The sequence below is a fragment of the Ornithorhynchus anatinus genome, chromosome 1 (assembly GCF_004115215.2).
Source record: "Ornithorhynchus anatinus isolate Pmale09 chromosome 1, mOrnAna1.pri.v4, whole genome shotgun sequence".
Classification (NCBI taxonomy): Eukaryota; Metazoa; Chordata; class Mammalia; order Monotremata; family Ornithorhynchidae; genus Ornithorhynchus; species Ornithorhynchus anatinus.
The window spans coordinates 84,543,984-84,567,616 of NC_041728.1; the positions used below are offsets into that span (position 1 = coordinate 84,543,984).

Below are 23,633 nucleotides of genomic sequence, written 5' to 3' on the forward strand. Positions count from 1 at the left end.
AAAAATAAATTGATACAGATAAAACAAGAAAGATGCTATGCTTCCTAAGCAAGAAAAATATTACTATGCCCTTCAGAGTATTAACACAAAATCGATAAATACATATAAACCCTGCCCTCCCCCCGTCTTTCCCATCACTGTAGACAATGCCACTATCTTCCCCCTCTAGCAGGTCATCCTCAACTCATCTCTTTCATTCAACCTACATATTAAATCAGTCCAAACCTACCTTCACAACATTACTAAAATCCACTCTTCTTCCTCCAAACATATGGCCTATTGGATAAAGAATGGGCCTACTGAGACCTCACCTCCTCCAGTTGGCCTTCCCAGACTGAGCCCTCCCTTTCCCTCTGCTCCTCCTCCCCTCTTCATTGCCCCTACTCCCTCTCTTTGCTCTACCTCTTTCCTCTCCCCACAGCACCTGTGTATATTGGTATATATTTATTGCTCTATTTTATTAATGATGTGCATTTATCTATGGTTTTATTTATTTTGATGGTAGTGATTCCTGTCTACTTGTTTTGTTTTGTTGTCTGTCTCCACCTTCTAGACTGTGAGCCTGTCGTTGGGTAGGGATTGTATCTATCTGTTGCCAAATTGTATTTTCCAAGCGCTTAGTAGAGTGCTCTGCAAACAGTAAGCGCTCAATAAATACAGTTGAATGAATGAATGAATCTAAAGGACCCTGGACTTCTGGATCCCATTTCCCCAAGGAGATGCTTCCTCCAAAGCAGAGGTAGTGATAGATGGGGGAGACCAGCACAAAATATAGTGGTCTGCACACAGTAAACACTCAATAAATATCACTGATTGATTGATTGATTGAGAATGGTGGAAGCTACAAATGTAGAGAGGTGGAATTGGTAGTTCAGATAACGTTAGAAGCTTCAAGAAATCCTGGAGTCTTCAGGGGGCCACTGAGCAACTATGCCAGAGTTAGTGTCCTTGGATCCATGTGCCAGGAGTTGCCAAAACCTGATTTAGATGATCTCTCGCACCCTGCCCTCAGCATGTAATTATACTGCATTTGCAGGCAGCACAGAATAAGTGGAAGTGTTTCCAACAGCTGAAAGTAAATGATCCTGACACATAGCCAAACAATTGCCATCCAGAGACTTAAGACAATATTGGAGTGGAGTTGTGATACAATCTGGCTGATGCTAGACTGGAATAAGAAGTACTGTCAGGAAAATCAAGAGTTGGAAACCAGGGGATTATTAATCAGAAACATATTGAGCTGCAGAAACTGTTGGTGCTATAGAATAAGAAATCAAATTCAGCACTTTAATTTCTAGAAATCACTTCTGGTCTAGCTCAGTTTCATAATCAAGTTTGAGTTAATGGGATGTCTTGAATAACATGGCTGAATACCAATGTCAACCCCCTTGGAAAAGTATAGAGATGAAAAAAACAATCCCTTTATATAACCATTTCACCTGGTATGGAATAAGTGGGTTGTTGCCAACCCGTTTTGCACAAAATTTCTCCAACTTGAAAGTCCCGCCTCCCCTTAAATCTTCCCAATCATGTCCTCTTAACCTCTTAGGCCCTCCAAAAAGAAAGCACTTTTCCCTAAAGTATTCTAAATGGCCATATCAACAGCCACACTTACTATGTAGGGGCATCGCTTTATTCCACTTTATTCATTTATTCTTTTATATTTTAAAACATTTTATTATTTTCTTCATTCTTTGCTATCAGCTGTGTCTGCATTTTATCTTTTGCCCTCATAGAATGTATACTCTCTGGGTCCACCAATCTCCCCATTAGATTGTAAAAATGAGCTTACTTATTAAGGGCTTATTCTGCACAAAGCACTGTGCTGAACACTGGTAGATACAAGATAATCATCTAGACAAGAGTCTTTCTCCTACACAAGGCTCACATCTCCTTAAGGGTGAGGATAGTGTCTCCTCTATTTTAATGGATTGTTTATAAATGCCTAGTAGGGTGCTTTCTGAAGACTAGTGTGGATAGAGCACGGGCCTGTGACTGACTAGAGGACCTGGGTTCTGATCTGCCACTTGTCTGTTGTGTGACCTTGGGCAAGTCACAACTTCTCTGGGCTTCAGCTACCTCACCTAGACTATGTGGGATGTGGATTGTGTCCAATCTGCTTAGCTTGTATCTACCCAAGGGCTTAGTACAGTGCCTGGCCCTTAGTAAGTGCTTAACAAATACCATAAAGTTAAAAAAAAAAAGTAGTACTCCAAAAATACTGTTGGATGATGATGGTGATGGAAATGCTGGAGCACATGCATCTCTTTGCCCTCTTATGTGACTGAAAGTCTTGGTTAGATCATGCAAACACAGCATTGCTATTTGCTATTCGCAACAACTAACCCTGTTTTTTGTGTTTGCTCTTTGTCTCCTGATCCTTTGAAAGCTTCAGCTCAAAAATAGCCCCTCTTTTCTCAATTGCAGTGTGCCGTCTTGCCTAGCCCCCAGTTGTCTCCCAGCTTTCAGCTGTGATACTGCACTGTCTGAGGCTATCGTCAAAATGTTTCCTCTGCCCTCCCACCCCTTGCTTTGGGGTGACCCTATTTCATCTCATCCCGTAGCAGCTGTTTGGATATCCTGATGCCAACCATTCTTCTCACATGTTGGACCCATTAAAGTTGTATTGAAGGGAATGACTTGAATGTTAATAGAATGACTTCATTCCAGGACTCTGTTCATGATCTTGTCTTCCTGCTAGAAGACAATGGTCCATAAAGGATGCTGATGGAACTGCTCAGCAGCAGCTGCACAGTAGCAGCAGCATCATCAATCTATGATAAGTACAACATTATGATTAGTACAACATGAACTTCACTCGATCTCTATCATTTATTGAGCACCTACTGTGTGCAGAGCATCATACTATGCACTTGGAAAAATTTAATAGAGTAAATATTAAAGAATCATGCCATAATAGGCATGATTCTTGCCCTCAAGGAGTTTGCAGTCTATTTGAGGAGGGTAAAGTGTCTCAGATAGCAAGAAGGAAAGGGGGGATATACACATGCCATGTCTTATGCCATCGAGTCGTCTCCAACCCATAGTGACACCATGGATACATCTTTCCCAGAACACCCCTTCTCCATCTGCAGTCGTTCTGGTAGTGGATCCATAGAGTTTTCTTGGTAAAAATACGGAAGTGGTTTATCACTGCCTCCTTCCATGCAGTCAACTTGATTCTCCGCCCTTGACTCTCTCCTATGCTGCTGCTGCCCAGCACAGGTGTTTTGACTTGAAGAAGATTGCCTTCCACTCACTAGCCACTGGCCAAGCTAGGAATGGAATGGACGGGCCTCTGCCTGACTCTCCCTCCCATAGCCAAGACTGGTAGAGTACTGGAAACTCTCCAAGTGCAAGCCTGAAAGGAGAATATATACTTGAGTTAGTGCTTAAATCAATCAACAGTATTTATTGAGCACTGCTGCTGGTCCTATGGAAAGAATACTGCTCTGGGAGATCTAGGTTCTAGTCCTAGTCCAACCTGTTGCTGGCTAACAGGGGCAAAAAGTGGACTGTAGCTGGCTATTGGGGGAAGTGGCATGACACAGGCCTGGGAGTCAGAAGGACCTGGGTTCTAATCCCAGGTCTACCACTTGTCTGCTGTGTAACCTTGGACGTGTCCCTTCACTTCTTTGTGCCTCAGTTACTTCATCCATAAAATGGGGATTAAGACTGTGAGTCCATGTAGGACAGGGACTGGGTCAAACCAGATTAATTTATATCTGTGCTTAGTGCTTAGCACTGTTAAGCACTTACTATGTGCCAAGCACTGTTCTAAGCACTAGGATAGATACAGACCAATCAGTTGGACACAGTCCCTATCTCACATGGGGCTCACAATCTTGATCTCAATTTTACAGATGAGGTAACTGACGCACAGAGAAGTTAAGTGACTAGCCCAAGGTCACACATCAGACAAGTGGCAGAGCTGGGATTAGAACCCAGATCCTCTGACTCCTAGGCCCATACTCTTTCCATTAGGTCATGCTACTACTTATTACTACTTGCCCAAGTAGGAACATGCCTGGCAGGGATGAGAACATACAAATGACTCTGTGCAAGGCACCAGCCTTGTGGATGAAACCTCTGTGCAGGTTTTCAACCCTGACATTGCAGGATGGAGGCTTATCTGCTGTCACTAATGAGTGACTGCATCATCAGTATTTAGCCTCTGCTGAGGACAGAGAACTCTCCTAAACACTTGGAAAAGTACAGTGGAAATAAGGGACACAATCATTACTCTATTTATCATTCTCACAGAATTCTGTTACTTCCTATCTATGGATACAAGAAGAAGAAAAGAGAACCAAGAAGACCCCATGGCTTTTGGAAATTCTAAGATAGGTAGGATTTGGTAATGGGACACCAAGTTTTGCACCAAATTTCAAAGCTTCAAATTTGTGGTGTGGGCCAACTTTTTGTGATAATAGAGTCTGAATTGTACTATATAGAAGACACAACTGGATTCTCAAAGAGTTTCCCCAGTGTCCACTACTAGCCATGCTCAACAACTTCCCACACAGCACTTATAGACATATCCATAATTTATTTATTTATAGTAATGTCTGTCTCCCCCTCTAGACTGTAAGCTCATTGTGGGCAGGGAATGTGTTTCCTGAGCACTTCGTATAGTGCTCTGCACATAGTAAGCGCTCAGTAAATACCATGGATTGATTGATTGGCCAAAGAGTAGGACAAAATACTTACAGTGATATCCTAGAATGCAGTCAGTTCACTAACACGGAAGCAATGCTTATTAAAATGCAGCCCATGTTCTTCTTACTTGGAACATATGAGAAGAATGAACAAAAGCAGGGTACTTAAGCAGCTGCTGTATGGCAAACTGAAATGCCGTGCATACCCAAAGAGGGACTATTAAATACAGTCTCAAAGAATGTAATTTGGAAGCGGACAAGTGGGAGAAAACAGCAGCAGACGGGACTGCCTGGGTGGTAACTCTCATCTGAGGGGGTTGGCATGCTATTTCAGAACGTGGCTGAAATCCTAGGGTTTGGCCTGCTCGATTTTGGGTTTTTGATAGTGAGTCGGGTGCTTTCCTGCAAGATTTCTGTTTGGTCTATTAATATATGCGATTGACAGCTTTTGCCTGGAAGTGTTGAGGGCTCCATTCACTGCTTTGCCAGTCTGCCCGAACTTCAAAGAACACCCAGTCCAAAGACTCTCCTGGAGGTAGCAGCCATAGTGAGTAGACACCAGTGCCTAAAGAAACCCAAACACTGGTAATTAAATAGAGGTGTCATCTCAGGTATACTGCAATAATTGTATGTGGCTTTAGACGTGTTCCCTCTATCGAGGTCCTATACCACCAGTTTTGGATTGTCACCCAGAGTTAGATCGACATTCTAGTGGAAATTTCCTCTTGATGAATAAACAATGCACCAACCAGACCTGCTCAGTGATGCCCTTCCTGGCTCTCTTAGCGCTATGACTTTGATCTTCTGCTGCATAATCTTGGAGGTAAACTCCTGATGTGTGTGACCTGTGAAAGCAGGTCTTCTGATTCCCAAGCTCATGCTATTTCTACTAGACCACCCTGCTTCATCTTCCTTATTTCAGGGCTGGATCATGGAGGTGGTGTTGGCAAAAGTGTCTCTGGAGAAGTCTGTCTCTATGACTAGTTCCTTCCAGACCTAGCATCTTCTTCCAGGTTTCTCACGCCTACTATGCAACCAATCACAAAGTAGGAAGCCTGTTTGCAAGTCAAATATTCCCAGACAGATATCCAGATGTTGGCAACTACAATTTTATGGACAAAAATGATGTGCTAAAAAGTTTAATTGAAAAAAATTAAACCGTTCTGCAAGTTTTTCCAAGCCATGGTTCTCTTCCTAAAGCCTGATTTTGAAGTAAATCTTAAATGTGTGCTGGCAAGCAGTTTCCTCTTGTGCTTCGTATCCTAACCACAAATCACTTTGCCTTATGGAGGTGTAGTGACTTTCACTGACTGGATCAAGAGTAACCTGTCAATTTTCCAGGACACATAAAAAAAATTTAACGAATTAACTCACATATATATGAGAATAAAATCTCCTCATCATTACAAACCTGATCCCTTGTACTATGATCAGACTTTAAAAGAAATGAAGTCAAACATTAGAAGGTTTTAATTTATGTATTTATTTCAGTGAAATGTGAATGCCATCATGTTGTTATTAGTATGGCATTTATTAATTTTTTCTGCATGTACCAAGCATTGCGCTAAGCACTGTATAGATAGATGCAAGATAATAAGATCAGACCTGAATATTATCCCATGGGGTTTGGTGAACTGTAGTCCCATATTCACTTCATCCACACTCACCATAATTTTGAATTGATTTTCTACATGATGTATATCCCAATATGATAGCTAACTTATAGAATCATAAAACCACTCAGCTATTAGTCATCTCCAGAAGTTAATGATTTTTCACCTTGACAGGTAGAAATACCCGGAGAGGTGGTTGCACATCCTGTTCACAAAGAACTGAGATCCCAAGACCTTTCTCCAAAGTCTTGCACTTTTTCATTGAGGAAATCATTGTTTACACTTGTATATTTACATTCCTACTATTTTAGTGAACTTCTTCACTTTTCACTTGAGAGAATTGAGAATATCAGGCACTAGTTTGTCTTTCTTATCCCTCTTCTTTTTCCATGAGTTGCTATTTTCTCAACTCTCTCCACATCTTCCACTTATCTCATAAGTTGTGACCCATAAACAAACCCCATAGAGGAGGTAGAATTGCTCTGTAAAGTCCCTGAAAGTCTCTTCAGTGAGCCTACATGATGTACCTCAAATACTAATCAGAAGAATCTCCAACCTGTTGCTGGCTTTCTGACTTCATTTTTCTTTTACGTAACATTATTATTAGTGTGAGGTTAGGAGAATAGGCTATTTAGGTAAATAAGGTTGCTCGTTCAAATCTAAGTTTAGTTGTCTGGTCTAGATGTGCAGGATTTGAAATATATTTGAAATCTAGCTAATTTACAGCAACTCAGTCAATCAGTAAATCAATGGTATTTATTGAATGCTTACTGTGTGCAAAGCACTGTACTCAACAAAATGCTGGGCAACATTGAATGCAAGGAAACCATCCTTAAAATGCTGGACAACATCAGGAAAAGGGTAGGAAACATAATGAAAGATATGCTTTGGCCACTGCGTAAAATCACGGTATGGCCCCCCTCACCTTCCTGGAGTCATGGGCCACTTCCGCATTTGTAATGCTATATACAGTGCTCATCCCAGCGTCTAGGAAGGAGCTGGCAGTAAAGAATGAAGGGTAACTAGGATGAGCAGGTGGATAGAGAAGGTTACATTTGCATATATGTTGAAAAATTTAGTTAGGACCCTTAATTGGAAAGACAAATGTAAGGGAATGTAGGTGGTGACTACAAAATTATGCAAAGTGTGGACAAAGATAATATAGGATGGTTTTTTACTTGATCTCCAAACACCAGCACAAGTAGGGGTACCATAGCTATTCATCCAGTTTTATACTAGACAGTCTGGTTTTCAGCTGGTTTGTTGTCTGTGTCAGAGACAAAATATTGGATCGTGATCTGACCCAATAAGGGCTTTTCTTGAAGCTTTGTATGTTAGATATCTCTGCTGGCTGCCCCATGCCTGAATTTTGCCTTTTTCTCTGATTCCCATGGACACAGATGACTGGAACTGCTATCTCCTGAAATTTAGAGGTGAAATTAGATGAACTACAAAGTGATGGATTGTGCTTCTAGGAAAGGAAGACATTCACTATACCTTGTTGTTGAAGTCTAACAACTTCTCAGTGATTTGTCTGTTTCTCCCTCCACTCTTTATCTCTCTATTTCTGTTCCCCTTCACTCCACCTCCTCTTTTCCTTACTGTCTTCTTCCTTTGTCCACCTTCTTTTCCTCTCCATTTCTTTCCTCTCTCCTCTTCTTTGCCTGAAACTAATCCCTGATGACACAACCAGGCACCATGAATAGGTAAAAAGGCACTTACTGCAGAGAAAAAATTATCTCCAAACAATTGTCTCAAACAGAACAGTGCATAATTAAGCATCTGGAGATGATCCCACTTTCAGAAGTGTAAACCTATAGAGGGATGAAGGTGTGAAGCCCATTGACCATAATCTATTGCACCTTTGAATTTCCTAAAGCTATTCAGAAAGCTACAGTCATGAGACAATGGACCCAAGACAATGGATGATATAAATTAGCTAGAAAGGTGATTTTAAAAAATAGATGTCCTCGATTTTTTTCCTATTTTCCTGGGTTTGGAGATCAATAGCAGTCATGAACTACCAGTCTTCTCCATACTTAAGAAAATGATGGAATGTAATGAAGAAATGAAATATATTTAGTAACCTGGATGAGAGCTAGTCATTTTGGTTGGTTAGATAAGTTGCCTCTGTCATGCCATGACTTATCAGCATCTTGGTGGCATCCAGGGCTGGATTAATGCAGGAGTGAACAGAACCATGGCCCCAGAGCTCTGTCCTTCCAAATCATGCCCTCCTTGACTTTACCAACAAGGCCACCACTTGAGGTTCTATGAAAATAGATTTTCCCAAAATGGTTACAGAAAGGTAGCCTATATTACTGTATTTGTCTCTTAAAGAGTATGCTCCCCTTAAAATTACTGAGCTTAGGCAGCCTGAGAGAGAGGTGATCACTACTTCCTCCTTAATAATAATGAGGGTATTTGTTAAGAGCTTACTTTGTGCCTGAAACTGTACTAAGCACTGGGGTGGATATAAGCAAATCAGGTTGGACACAGTCCCTGTAATTCTTTCATTCATTCAGTCATATTTATTAATCACTTACTATGTGCAAAGCACTGTACTAAGCACTTGGAATGTACAATTCGGCAACAGATAGAGACAATCCCTGCCCATTAACGGGCTCACAGTCTGAATGGGGGAGACAGCAAAGCAACACAAGTAGTCTGGCGTAAATATCATCAAGAAAAATAGAATCATAGATATACACACATTAACAAAATAAATAGAGTTATAAATAATATGTACAAATATGCACAGTGCTGTGGGGAGGGGAAGGGGCAAGAGCAGAGGGAGGAGAAAGGGGAATGGGTAGGGGAGGAGGAGCAGAGGGAAAGGGGGAGCTCAGTCTGGGAAGGCCTCCTGGAGGAGGTGAGCTCTCAGTAGGGCTTTGAAAAGGGGAAGAGAGTTAGTTTGGTGGATGTGAGGAGGGAGGGCATTCCAGGACAGCGGGAGGACGTGGGCCGGGGTCAACGGCGGGACAGGCACGAATGAGGGGCCGTGAGGAGGTGAGTGGCAGAGAAGCAGAGTGTATGGGGTGGGCAGTAGAAGGAGAGAACGGAAGTGAGGAAGAGGGGGCAAGGTGATGGAGAGCTTTGAAGCCAAGATTGAGAATTTTTTGTTTCACGTGAAGGTTTATAGGCAACCACTGGAGGTTTTGAAAAAGGGAGTGACATGCCCAGAGCATTTCTGTAGGAATATGATCTGGGCAGCAGAATGAAGAATAGACTGGAGCAGGGAGAGACAGGAGGAAGGGAGATCAGAGAGGAGGCTGACACAATAATCCAGTTGGGATATTATCAGAGCTTGTACCAGCACGATAGCAGTTTGGATGGAGAGGAAAGGGCAGATCTTGGCAGTATTGTGCAGGTGAGACCAGCAGGTGTTGGTGACAGATTGGATGTGTCGGGTGAAAGAGAGCTGAGGCAAGGACGACACCAAGGTTGCAGACCTGTGAGACGGGAAGGATGGTAGTGCTGTCCACAGTGATAGGGAAGTCAGGGAGGGGACAGGGTTTGGGAGGGAAGATAAGGAGCTCACTCTTAGACATGTTGAGTTTTAGGTGACGAGCAGACATCCAGGTGGAGATGTCCTGAAGGAGGAGATACGAGCCTGGAGGAAAGGGGAGAGAACAGGAGAGGAGATGTAGATTTGGGTGTCATCTGCATAGAGATGATAGTTGAAGCCGTGGAAGCGAATGAGTTCACCAAGGGAGTGAGTATAGATGGAGAACAGAAGAGGGCCAAGAACTGACCCTGAGGAACCACTACAGTTAGTGGAAGGGAGATGGAGGAGGAGCCCACGAAGGGGACCAAGAATGAACGGCCAGAGCTCTCAGTCTCAATTCCCCTTTCACGGATGAGATAACTGAGGCCCAGAGAAGTAAAGTGACTTGCCCAAGTTCACACAGCAGATAAGTAGTGGAGCCAGGATTAGAACCCATGACCTGCTGACTCCCAAGTCCATGTTCTAACCACTGCACCATGCTGCTCCTTCTTCTCAGCTAACCTTCTGGGGTTATTGTGGAGGAGAAGGAAGAATTTAACACAGATAATAATAATAATGTCGGTATTTGTTAAGCGCTTACTATGTGCAGAGCACTGTTCTAAGCGCTGGGGTAGATACAGGGTAATTAGGTTGTTCCACGTGAGGCTCACAGTATTAATCCCTATTTTACAGATGAGGTAACCGAGGCACAGAGAAGTGAAGTGACTTGCCCACAGTCACACAGCTGACTAGTGGCAGAGCTGGGATTCAAACCCATGATCTCTGACTCCCAAGCCCAGGCTCTTTCCACCGAGCCACACTGTTTCTCAGCCAATCACTGCCCCATCCACAGCTATTCCCTCAGTGCCTCAGGGAGAAATGTTGATTCCTTGGTTGGGGAAGGTCACAAAGCAGATAGAGAAAGGTGAGAAGAAAGGTGAGTTTAGTGCTGAGCCACTTTAGCAAAAAATCATTTATCTCAACTGAAGCAGAAAGGAGTTATGCACGGATGCCAGTGTATACATACACATATATGTGTGGGGGGGGGGTGCGAGGGGGGATGTGGGCTGTTCCTTCTTCAAGGTGCTTCCCTCCTTCACTGTGAGGTGTCACTGTGAATTGCTGGTAGAGAGGGAGCCTGCTGCTGCCCCTCTTCTCCCCTCACCTCATCTCACCTCACTCCAGAGAAGTAGCATAACCTAGTGGATAGAGCATGGGCTGGGAGTCAGAATTACCTGAATTCTAATCCCACTTCTGCCATTTTATTCATTCATTCAACTGTATTTATTGAGTGCTTACTGTGTGCAGAGCACTGTACTAAGCACTCGGGAAAGTACAAATTACAAAGTAATTTGTAACAAAGTACAATAACAGACACATTCCCTGCCCACAGTGAGCTGACAATCAAGAGCCACTTTGCTGTGTGATATTGGGCAAGTCACTCAACTTCTCTGTGCCACAGTTCCCTCATATCCGTGAAATGAGATTAAGAATGTGAGCCCTATGTGTGAATGGGACTGTGTTCAACCTGATTATCTTGTATCTAACAGTGCCTGGCACATAAGCACTTAACCAATACCACAATTATTGTTGTTATTGTCTTTCACTGGAAATGCTAGGGGGGTGAATTGCTGGGGGAGATCCTTATAGTCACAATGTAGGTGTCTTCCTAACTCCTGCTTCCCTTCTCAGATAACCCCACCCACCCTCTGACATAAGGCCATCCACCCCAGCATGCTAAACCAAGTCCAGCTACAGCTCTCTTCTATCCCTGTCTCCATCCTGGCTGGTAGCACTATAATAATGTCATCATGAACGATGTCATCTGCATCATGGGTCAAGGGAGGGTCCCTATTAGATTCTCCATCCTGGGACCCTGGATTTGGTTGATTTAGCCCTGTGGTGGCAGGCTGAAAGAGACTGGATTACCAAATTCTGCTCTCAAGTTAAAGTTAGGGGTTTTTGGAGAGGATTTTTGTGGTATTTAAGTGTTAAGCATTTTACTATAGGTTGAGTACTGTTCAAAGAGATGGGATAGATTCAAGCTAATTAGGTTGAACACAGTCCCTGTCCCATGTGAGGTACACAGTTGTTGTCAGAGATGTCCCCAGTGGGTGAAATAAATGGGAAGAAACATGGACTATAGACTAAAAATTGATTTAAAATTTAGAGCAAAACCCACGGAAAAAGGTGCCTCCTCAACTTTCCTATGCTGAGAGATGCCTGATTTCTTCGCAAACAGAGATTTATCAAGGATGGGGGCCAGTTTCCCATGCAAACGAGTGACTCTAGTTCTCCCACAAGCTAGACTTTTGGTAACTAGGTCATTTTGGGAGGGACATTAACTCTTTCAGATCAGTTAGTGTATAAAATCAATACTTCCAAGTGGGTTCTCAGTTCTGAAGACTCACTTCTGAAGCTCAGCCACCATTCAATTCAATGTCAATTCAGTCATATTTTTTGAGCGCTTACTGTGTGCAGAGCACTGTACCAAGTGCTTGGGAAAGTACAATATGGCAATAGAGACAATCCCTGCTCACAATGAGGTCACAGTCTAGGAGGGGAAGGCAGACATCAATGCACATAAACAGATATCAATATAAATAAATAAAATTACAGATATATACATAAGTGCTGTGGGGCGGGGATGCGAGGGAAGCAAAGGGAGCGAATCAGGGTGATGTGGAAGGGAGTGGGATATGAGAAAAAGTGGGACTTAGTTTGGGAAAGCCTCTTGGAGGTGATGTGCCTTCTGTAAGACTTTGAAGAGTGGGGAGAGTAATTGGTGGATTTGAGAAGGGAGGGCATTCCAGGTCAGAGGTAGGATGTGGGGCAGGGGTCGGGGGCAAGTCAGGTGAGCTCAAGGCACCGTGAGAAGTTTAGCACCAGAGGAGCAGAGTGTGCGGGCTAGGTTGTAAAAGGAGAGAAGGGAGGTGAGATAGGAGGGGGCAAGGTGATGGAGAGCTTTAGAAGCCAAAGGTGAAGAGTTTTTGTTTAATACGGAGGTGGATAGGCAATCACGAGATTTTTGAAGAGGGGCGTGACACATCTGAACATTTCTGTAGAAAGATAATCCATTCAGCGGAGTCAAGTATGGACAGAGGGAGAAGAGGCAGGAGTTTGGTAGATGAGAAAGAAGGCTGATGCAGTAACCTAGGCAGGAAATAATGAGTGATTATACTAATGTGGTAGCAGTTTGGATGGAGAGGAAAGGGCGGATCTTAGCGATGTCGTGAAGGTGAGACTGACAGGATGGATTTGGTGACAGATTGGATATGTGGGTTGAATGAGAGAGCGGAATCAAGGATGACACCAAGGTTACGGGCTAGTGGGATGAGAAGAATGGTTGTGCCATCTACAGTGACAGGAAAGTTTGGGAGAGGACAGGGTTTGGGAGGAAGGATAAGGAGCTCTGTTTGGGACATGTTAAGTTTGAAGTGATGGGACGACATTCAAGTAGAGATGTCTTGAAGGCAGGAGGAGATGCAAGCCTGGAAAGAGAGAGAGAGAGAGATCGGGGAGGAGACGTAGATTTGGATATCATCCACATAGAGATGGTAGTTGAAGTCTTGGGAGTGAATGAGTTCTCCAAGGAAATGAGCATAGATGGAGAATAGAAGGGGACTGAGAACTGAACCTTGTGGGACCCCCGCAGTCAGGGGATGGGAGGGAGAGGAGGAGCCCGAGAAGGAGAATGAGAACCAACGGCCAGAGGGATGAGGAGATTCCCAGCAATAAACACAATCAGGTACAATATAGAAACAGAAATGGACTGAATGGTTCCAAGAGCTAAAATACCCCTCCAAAATGTCTATTTTATTACCAGCGAGTAGATTTAGGTACCACAAAAGTTGAGCTCAGAGAATTTGTTAAACCAGCATAAAATCCAATGTCTGTATACATTTTTAAATATGAATCGTGTTTTATTCTTGTTCAGAAATCTAATTCTAATACAATTTTCTCCCTATTTTTTGGACAGAGAAATAGTAGAAGTGCTTACGTGGTATTTCTCCTTCCAGATATCAGATGTGATTTATTACTAAGGGAGACAGCCCACACAATGGTTTTAACTGGCTTAGTGAAAGCCTTACTGCCATTTCTACTTAATCACGTTAGTAGCCATTTTAGCATTTAATTACATTTCCAGAACATTTCAATAGGGGTAGAAGAGTTAGTGTATTGCATTAAAAGGAAGTTGAACAACTCTGATCCTCCTTCCTGGGTGGTGATGGAGAGATAGCTATGGTAGCCCTCTTTAATAAATCCTCTGTAATAATTACATTTATTCTATTAGAAGTTGCTTCCAGAAGCCCTGACTGTCCCAAAATGCATTTTGCCTAGCTCAAAATGAAACTTCACAGAGACCTCCAAGTAATATGTCTAGATTGTCAATCTGAAAGGTGACAACTTGAAACAAGTCCCTGAAGTACATTCTCCTTAGTATTTTATTTGACCATTTGTTCAAGATACAGGAACCAGTGTTGCTTAAAACAAGTGAAAGTTAAGAACATCTTTCTCCTTGCCAAATGACTTGTTTTTTAATAATCTCATTTAAACAGAATCTACCTGGGCTACAGAGGCTGTGGAAACAAAGTAGTTCTTTAGATTTAGCAATCAATCAACCATATTTATTGAGCACTTACTATGACCCCCGTATTAAGCACTTGGGAGACTACAAGTAACAAGAGTACTTTGTTACTCAAGAGTTACAGAATTGGTAGATATGTTCCCTGCCCACAACAAGCTAGAGAGGGAGAGAGACATTACCCATAAGTAATGAGAAGCAGAATGACGTAGTGGATAGAGTACGGGTCCTGGGATTCAGGAGGTAATGGGTTCTAAAACCAGCTCTGCCACTTTTCTGTTGTGTGACCTTGGTCGAATCATTTGTCTTCTCTGGGCCTTAGTTCCCTCATCTGTAAAATGGGGATTGAGATTGTGAGCCCCACACTGGACAGGGACTGTGTCTAATCTGATTACCTTGTCTCTACCCCAGAGCTAATACCATAATTATTATTATTATTATGTACATAAGTGCTGTGGGGCTGAGGAAGGAATAAAAGAGATCAAATCCAAGTGCACTGTGTTATGTTTTGTGGTTTCAAGAAGCTTGAATGAACTCCATACAAAAAGTTTAAGGTAGTTTAATTTACTATGAAAGTTTTTCAAAGAAAGTCCCTGTCCAGCTGATTATAAGAGACAAAACTAACTATATTTTGAGGACTCCAAATAGCAGTGGGTGATTAGAGTGATTAGATTAGTGACGGTTAGGTCTGGCAGGCAACTCTGAGACCAATCACATTCACCAGCACATGTAAATCACTGATAATGAATAAAATGTTTTAACAGCAGTACAATCAGGGTACGCAAGGAAAATAATTTTTCACTTCCATCACTCCAATTGTAAAAAAAATCATCTTTTTTCCTAATATTGCCAATCAGAAAGCTAGTCATCAAATAGAAAGTTCCAGTAAAATAAAATCCAACTGGGCTAGACTCAAATTTACACCAAGCCATTGTTAAGGTCTGAAAGGGTTAGGTGATTTGTTTTTAAGCAACTCATTTTCCATTTACACTCTTATTTTTGCACTTACCTGCCCTTACTGGCTCTATTAGGACCATAAGAAAAAGCTTTGAGTCCTTCAGAAATTGGTTTTATCTTATGGGATTTCCTTCCAGTTTCTCTGACTAAATTTCAGAGAGGACTTCTGTAATGAAGTGGTAATCACTGTAGGATTTCTATAAAGTTTCCAAAGGGGAAGGTGAGTAGGAAATTCAGTAAAAGAAACTTTAAAGTAAAAAAAAGGTAAAAAACCCAGAATACTCATTTAGCCTATATCAGTGTTCCAAATACTAGCAACCATGATACTAAGGAGTATTAAAGAAATATTAATACTCTTAATTAATACTTAATTAAAGTATACTTAATATACTTAATACTTAATACTAATTCTAATACTAATATTAATTATAACTCTTAATACTCAGAGTATGGAAAAACAAAAGAATGATCTTCCCATTGTATTTGACAATAGTCAGACCTTAGTGGTGTATTAGAGGACATTGAGTCCTGTCCTCAGTTCACAGTTTCACAACCTGAGAGGATTATGGAGAAGTTGGTGGAATATGGAGGAGAGTGATTCAATATTGACAATAATAATAATAATAATAATTGTATATCTATTAAGGGCTTATTTTGCACCAAGTACTGTACTTACACTGGGATAAATTCAAGATAACCAGGTTGGACCTGGTCCCTGTCCCACATGGGAGTCTAAGTAATCACAATTAAAGTGAATGAAAGGTTGAAAAATGTGTCTAAAGGAGAAAGGTACTGCTGGAAAAATGGCTGAGTGGGGATAAAATGATGGCCTTCAAGTATTTGGAGAGTTAGAATAGAGGATGGTGAGCAATGGGTCTTAAGGACTTCTAATGATTCAGAAAGAATCTTAAACTAGAGCACCAAAGAGTTACATTTTATATAAAGGAGGCTTTCCTGACAGTGAGGATTTTAAAAAGCTTAAGTAAGGTCTTAATGGAGGTAACAGCATCTACTTCTCTAAAGGTCGCTATAGAAACTCCTGTTTCTCCAAAAGATTGGACCGTTTCTTTCCTTGAAAGCATGGAGAAAAATTTAGTCTCTCAAGACCCTCCCATACTGGTGATTCCAGTATGCACCTTTGCCCCTGTGCTCAAGAAGCACTTGGTATGACACTGATTAAAGAAAAAAAGGATTTATTGGGGGACACAGATTAATTGTGCAAGAGAACTATCATCTGTCAAATTCCCTTAAATAAGATGGACTAAGATCCATGGATCTCAGTGTATTTTGATGAACAGAATAGTAAAGGCTTTCAAAAAAATTAAAGTACCTCATCCCATTAAGTAATAATTTTCATGAAATAATTGCCACTCTTCATACCAAAATAACCCAATTTGAATTTTAAAAGGCCAGCATGATTACAGATGCATTTAGGCTGTGAATTTCAGTCCTAGTTTATAAAGAAAGCTTCATGTTACAAGGGGAATGTGGGTGGCTCCATGACTTGTTTGCATAATTACTAGTAAGGCAAAGTACAGACGTAGGGAAATGTAGGAAAATGCTCTTTGAAAAAGGTCTACGCATTTTGAGACAACTGCAGAGACCCTTCTTCTCAAAGAGACCTGGGTTGTCAGAACAATAAAGGAGTCCTATAAAATGGTAACTGAAACTCCAGTTAGCCATCAATAGAGGTCCCGTTTAGGAGAAACAGAAAATTCCAGATCATATTCTGAGAAACAATAAGTATCTAAGTTCCTAAATATCTTTTTTTAGAAATAAATATTTAACATGAACATCAGTGATCTTTTTGCTTCTTAGAGTCTCCATTTTAGTTCTTATTAGATACTTGAATGCATTATTATTTTCCCTGTCTTCCTTTCTTCAGTCATGCTTCCTGATTCAATTTACATTTGAAGAACTATATCTCACCACTGGTCATGTGGATACTGAAATATTCCTCAAAGCAGTTCTCAAGTCTAAATACAGTATTTCACTGTGGCCATTCATCCTCTCTGGAGCCTCTGGAACTTTCTGTTTACTGGAATTCTTTTTTAAAGGGAAAAAATAGATTTCTACCCTATTTTATTTTCATTGTCTTGCTCTTGTTAGGGATTTAATGTGACTAACAAATTATGACTCATGCAGCTGAGAACCTAAAATTAACCGAATGCCCAGGAACATTCAAAAGTCTACCTAATCTAGGAAACTTTCCAGGAGCCTTGCTCTACCACATCGTTCCCCTGTATTGCTCCCAGCCTTCACAGAGTACGAAACAAGTCAATAAACACACAGAAGGATGTGTGTTTGGATCACAGTAACCTTTGCCGGGTTGTGGATCATGAGGATAAAATGGAAATAGGAGCGATGAATATCCTGAGATTTCAGAGAAGATAAATATCCTAGAATGGTTTTAATATGTTCATGTTTTGATTGTTAAACTCCACTACTGTTGAAATTATTATTCCTCACTGAAATCCTAAAGAATGTCACTCCCTCCCCTTCTCCTTCCCCATTCTAGTCTCAATGCATGAAGATGCTGATTTAGTAATTTGTAGAAAAGTATAGGAAAGTACTGCTGTGAGGTTTCCTACTGAAACTATGTGTGGATGTTGAATTCAAACTATCAAAAATCCATAGACCCACATAGGGTACCTAAACTGCTTTTGAAAATCAGACCTAATTGAAAAAAAATATTTTTTTTTTCCTGGACTGAAGAATACAAAATACGTTTACATAAACTAAGCCTCCTCTACAGCCCTATTTTATTATACTCTCTCAAATGTTTTGTACAGTACAGTATAAGCAGCAGCATGGCCTAGGGGAAAGGGCATGGGCCTGAGAGTCAGACGATCTGGATTCTAATCCCAGCTTTGCTACATACCTGCTGTGGGACCTTGAGCAAGTCATTTAACTTCTCTATGCCTCAGTTCCCTCATCTGCAAAATGAAGATTCAATACCTGTTCCTACCACCACGAGTACAGTGTCCTGCACCCAGTAAGCTTTCAGTAAATATAATTGATTGACTGATTACTTAGACTGTGAGGCCCATGTGAGACCTGATTGGCTTGTATCTACCCCAGTGCTTAGTCCTGTGGTTGGCCCATAGTAAGTTCTTAGAGAAGCAGCGTGGCTCAGTGGAAAGAGCCTGGGCTTGGGAGTCAGAGTTCATGGGTTCGAATCCCGGCTCTGCCACTCGTCAGCTTTGTGACTGTGGGCAAGTCACTTAACTTCTCTGTGCCTCAGTTCCCTCATTGGTAAAATGGGGATTAACTGTGAGCTTCCTGTGGGACAACCTGATTACCCTGTATCTACCCCAGCACTAGAACAGTGCTCTGAACATAGTAAGTGCTTAACAAATACCAAAATTATTATTGCTTAGCAAATACCACAATTATTACTATGACAGTGCATGCTAAATAAATACCATTTATTGATAAACTGACGGACTGATCAAAAATGGAAATTCTTTCCCAGTTTCTGGTCACTGGGCTTCTCACAGTGGTCTGCTGCCAAGCCACATCATCTGATATGTTTGTTTATTCTCTCTCTGTAATTACTTGTGTCCCTTTCAGTATACCACTGAACAGCTCTATGGGTGCCTGTTATCATCTATTTTCCTCACAAACACCACTCCAGTGAAATTTTGGTGTTGTGAATATTTCTGGATGTGACCTGCTTAATGGTAAAATTGTCTTGTCAAGTGTATGACAACATCATGGCATTCACTTCTGTGCAGAAAACATGGGCATGGCATCCCAGCTTTTCGTATAAATGTCACCCTGCTTATTGACCCAAGAAAGCCACCTGCTTTTCCATCTCCAAGCACCCCCAACCATTAGCCCTCCTCTTTCTGCCAGGCTGGTTCAGCACTTGTAACTAGACTCACCCCTTGTCGCTTTTTATTATCATTATTGTTATTATTATTATTATTTTCTTATCACTTCTTCAGACCTGCTCCTTCCCTGATTTACAGCTTGCTCGTCAAGGACCACCAAAGTTGCAAACAACAGGACCAGCCAGGGAAAGAGGAGTGGGAGACCGCGGCTGCCATTTTCTCTGGTTCATTCCAGTATCTCAGATATGAGACTAAATTTGTGAATCCTCTCGTAGTATGCCAGAGCAGATGACTTTTAGGCAAGACTCAGAATTGTGTGCAAAGTAACCTGCCACCTCATTCAAACAATCTGACAAGCTAAAGTTCTTCAATAACATAATGAAAATATAGTACCATTGACATGGTCCTAATTACAGCTCTGTTAATACTTCCTTTCCTTATGTTGTTCATCCTCATCCTAACAGGTTCAGGCCAGTGCTTTCCATGACCCAATTTTTCAAAAAAATCAAAATTCTGCCCTGAACGTTAAATAAAAACCTTTTGATTAAGAAAAAAATAAAAAGCAGTTCACAAGATTTGTGGAAATAGTGACAATTCCCATCTGTCAGATGTAAGTTAACACAGAATCTAAGTTAACACAGAATCCTATAGCAAAAGACAGTGCATTTGACTTAACTACAGTACTAGATTTGGGAACTCCAGTAAAGGTATCAAATTGTAATATGATATGACAGCAGGATTTCCGACTCCAATTATCAGAATGGAAAATGTTCTATGAGGTGTTATACAATGTGAGGCACAGCACCTCCGGCTAAAAACAATTTGCACACTGACACTCATGCTTCAGTAATTTTGAACTGTGAGTGCATGCCCTGTCAAAAATATTCTCTTAAAACTCAGTTACTTTTATGGGTTTTGGAATCCACATCAAAAACATTAATAACATCATATCTCTGTTTTCCTGGCTACATCTGTAAGACATTAAAAAGTGTATTTTTAACTGAGTTAAGCAGGAAAATTGTGTGGCACTTTTTTAAAAGTTCTAGTGATTATCATCGATGATTGCTAAACCCATAAAATCGGAACCATATGAAGCTAGTCCCTGTAAAATTAAAATGTGAAGAATAGACATATGGATATTGTAGGAAATTTGCTTTTTTCCCTCTGCCCACCCCAGAATTTTCCATCTTGAGTAAATTTTTCCATCATTGAGCATCTCTAAGAAAAAAATGGAAAGGGGAAATGGTAGGGAGACTGAGAGAGTTTGAATAAGAGCCTTTCCAAGCAGGGTGTGGGCAGAAGAGTAGAATGCAATTGGGTGGTATAATCAATCACTCTGGGGCATGTACTGCCAGGAAGCAGTGTGGTGTCAGGAAAGTATATATGCTGTAAGATGAGGAAGAGATAATGTTCAGGCTCCTGTTTCTTGAACTATGTCTAGGAGAACATGAGTCAGGCTGTGAAGCCCTTTTATTGAAGGCAGCTCCAGTCCCCTTTGCCCTTTGTTATGTGGTTAAAGTATGAAAGTCAACTTTGGGGACTGTTTTTCCCATTCACTCCAAAGTGGGATGGATATAGAAAAAGAATGTGATTCTTCCCCATATATGGAGTGGGGACTGCTGGGACATTAGCAGAGAATCTTTGATATTTGCATGTGTGTGGGGATGGGAGAATGAGAGAAAATCTTTGTGCTACTTAGAGTTTTACTATTTTGGAGAAGAGGAAAAAGAACAAAGTGGAGAAATGGGGGGAAAGAGTTGAGTTAAAGTGGGGAAAAGAGCAAGAAACAGAAGAATGAGAATGAGATAGAGCAAAAAGAAGAGTGGAAAAAGTGAATGACATGATTCTAAAACGAAAATCGTGAACTGAAGATAAATGACAGATATGAATATAAAGTATTGTCCCCATTCTGAAGATTTCGTAACCTCATCTCTAAGATTTTCATATAAGGCAAAATTTGTAAACACCCAGATATCATCACTATCTCCTAGTTTAGTATGCATCTGGCCCATAAAGTCTCAGGCATATAACATTTATACTCCCTTCAAAATATGTGATAGCTGAGCAGTAATGAGAGATCATTTATAAGTGATATGATGAATAAACTTTACTGGAAAAAATTCAGAAGCTCTAATGACAGAGAGCATCAGATAAAAAAATACTAAAATGTCTGTTGACCTAAGAGAGGATGCTAGTTTAGATAAAATATCACACTGCCAAATTTGAAAGGAATTAAATTACTAGAAAGCTGGTCTGAAAAGAAATGCAGATTAAAAGAGACACATAAATGAAAAAATATGAAAGGCCAGAGAAAGAGCAGTTGAAAAGAGACGGTCCTCATAAAAAAATGCTATAATATATTATAGGTAGGTTTATGAAAAATACATTTTTCAAATGTGAAATATGAGAATACACGTGTGGGTAAAATGACAGAAGTCCAGCTGGTTTGTTTTACATTAAGCTTTATAGGTAAAAAAAAGTTTGTTTACTACAAATAACCTAGAGTCAAAGTTCTTCCGAAAGTTTCTTGCATTAATGAAAAAAATCCTCTTTTATCTGCTAAAATTATCATCAAACACACACCATCTGACCACCCATGTTTAATACTAGTAGGGAAACTTCATCTTGTACTGTTTCAGTGTCTCAGTTTACAGTGTTGCCTCCATAGCACCAGCACGTACAAAGTCTATTCTTTAGAGCAAAATATTTCACTTTCCCTCACCCTGTTTTTCAATTATGTGGAAAACAACATGAAGGGAGGAAAATGTCAGAAAATAAGATCCTGAAGAGTCTCCTTGGAAACTACAAAAACCAGTAGGTCTCAAATAGAACTTGTGTACAGGGTAGTAATAATTATAATAATAGGAAGAATATTTGTAAAGCATTTATTACGTTCCAAGCACTGTGTTAAACCATGGATTAAGGAAGGCACATGGCATAGTGGATAGAGCACGAGCCTGGGAGTCAGAGAGTTATGGGTCTTAATCCGGGCTCCGTCACTTTGCCGTGTGACCTTGGGCAAGTCGCTTCACTTCCCTGTGCCTCAGTTATCTCATCTGTAAAATGGAGATTGAGACTATGAACCCCACATGGGACAGGGATTGGGTCACTTGTATTCCCCAAACGCTTAGTACGGTGTCTGGTACAAAGTAAGTGCTTAGCAAATACCACAATTATTATTATATCATCTAATCAGGTGGGACATAATCCCTGTCTCACATAGGGCTCACAGTGAGTGTAAAGCAGGTTCATATATCTGGGTGGGTAACAGTTTGCCCCAGGGGTAATCAGGTTCTTAGGATCAGGGGTGGGATTAACTTGATCTTGTTGCATGTTGCCCTGTTCCTATTGCTCAGCTAAGGAGAGGAGGGGGCCCAAGTCTAAAACCACATGAAATCCAAAGTCACCTTCCCTCCCTGTGAACCTCCTGTTGCTGTGACTTTTCCCCATCACCCCCCAACTACTGTTAGACTCTGAGCTCTTCATGGTCAGTGAACGTTTCTACCAACTCTGCTACATTGTACTTTCCCAAGTGCTTAGTTCAGTGCTCTGCACACAGTAAGTACTCAATAAATACAACCGAATGAATGAATGAATGCCTAGAAACCCCATTCATCAGTGGAAAAATATTAAGAGACTTTCTTGATGTGGCCCTGGGTGTCAGCAAGGTCATGAGAAGCAGCGTGGCTCATTGGAAAGAGCACGGGCTTTGGAGTCAGAGGTCATGGGTTCAAACCCCGGCTCTGCCACTTGCCAGCTGTGTGACTTTGGGCAAGTCACTTAACTTCTCGGTGCCTCAGTTCCCTCATCTGTAAAATGGGGATTAAGACTGTGAGCCCCACGTGGGACAACCTGATTCCCCTGTGTCTACCCCAGCGCTTAGAACAGTGCTCGGCACATAGTAAGCGCTTAACAAATACCAACATTATTATTATTATAGAGTCTCTAGAGCTGGTAAGTGAAACACTCCACAGGGCAGTGGAGCATGTAGGTGAGGCTATGGTAAGGCTGCAGTCCTGAAACTGAGCACTTGTGGGGACTTTTCAGAGTTTGACAACTGTGGGAAGGTTGGGGAAGAACAAACAATAGATTGGTAGGGATTACACTGCCATTATCCTGTAAGTCTCAGTGGAGCCATTTTCCCCTGTTTTAGCTCTCTCCGTGGCATCATGGAGGATGACAGAGGGGAAAACTCTAACTAGTAAAAGTAGTGTGGCCTCATGGATAGAGCAAAGGCCTGGGAGTCAGAAGGATCTGATTCTAATCCTGATTCCACCACTTGCCTGCTGTGTGACTTCTTTGTAATTTCTCTGTGCCTCAGTTACCTCATTTCTAAAATGAGAGATTAAGACTGTGTGTCCCATAAGGGACAGAGACTGTGTCCAAACTGATGATCTTATATCTTCCCCAGTGCTTAATACAGTGCTGCTTGACTGGTGGGCAAAAAGAAACATTCCATACTGCCTTTAGTCTATTTTTAGCCAGTTACTGAGTCAG

At 41.3% G+C, this 23,633-nt stretch overlaps 1 protein-coding gene and 1 non-coding gene across 2 annotated transcripts in view; one reads left to right on the forward strand and one right to left on the reverse strand.

Moving 5' to 3' along the window:
- KCNQ5 (potassium voltage-gated channel subfamily Q member 5) overlaps positions 1 to 23,633 on the forward strand; it is a 564,859-nt gene that overhangs the window by 262,624 nt on the left and 278,602 nt on the right. The window lies entirely within an intron of this gene.
- Positions 3,234 to 3,371, reverse strand: LOC114816111. The gene has a single exon (XR_003763896.1). It is a non-coding gene; the product is annotated as a small nucleolar RNA SNORA7 (small nucleolar RNA).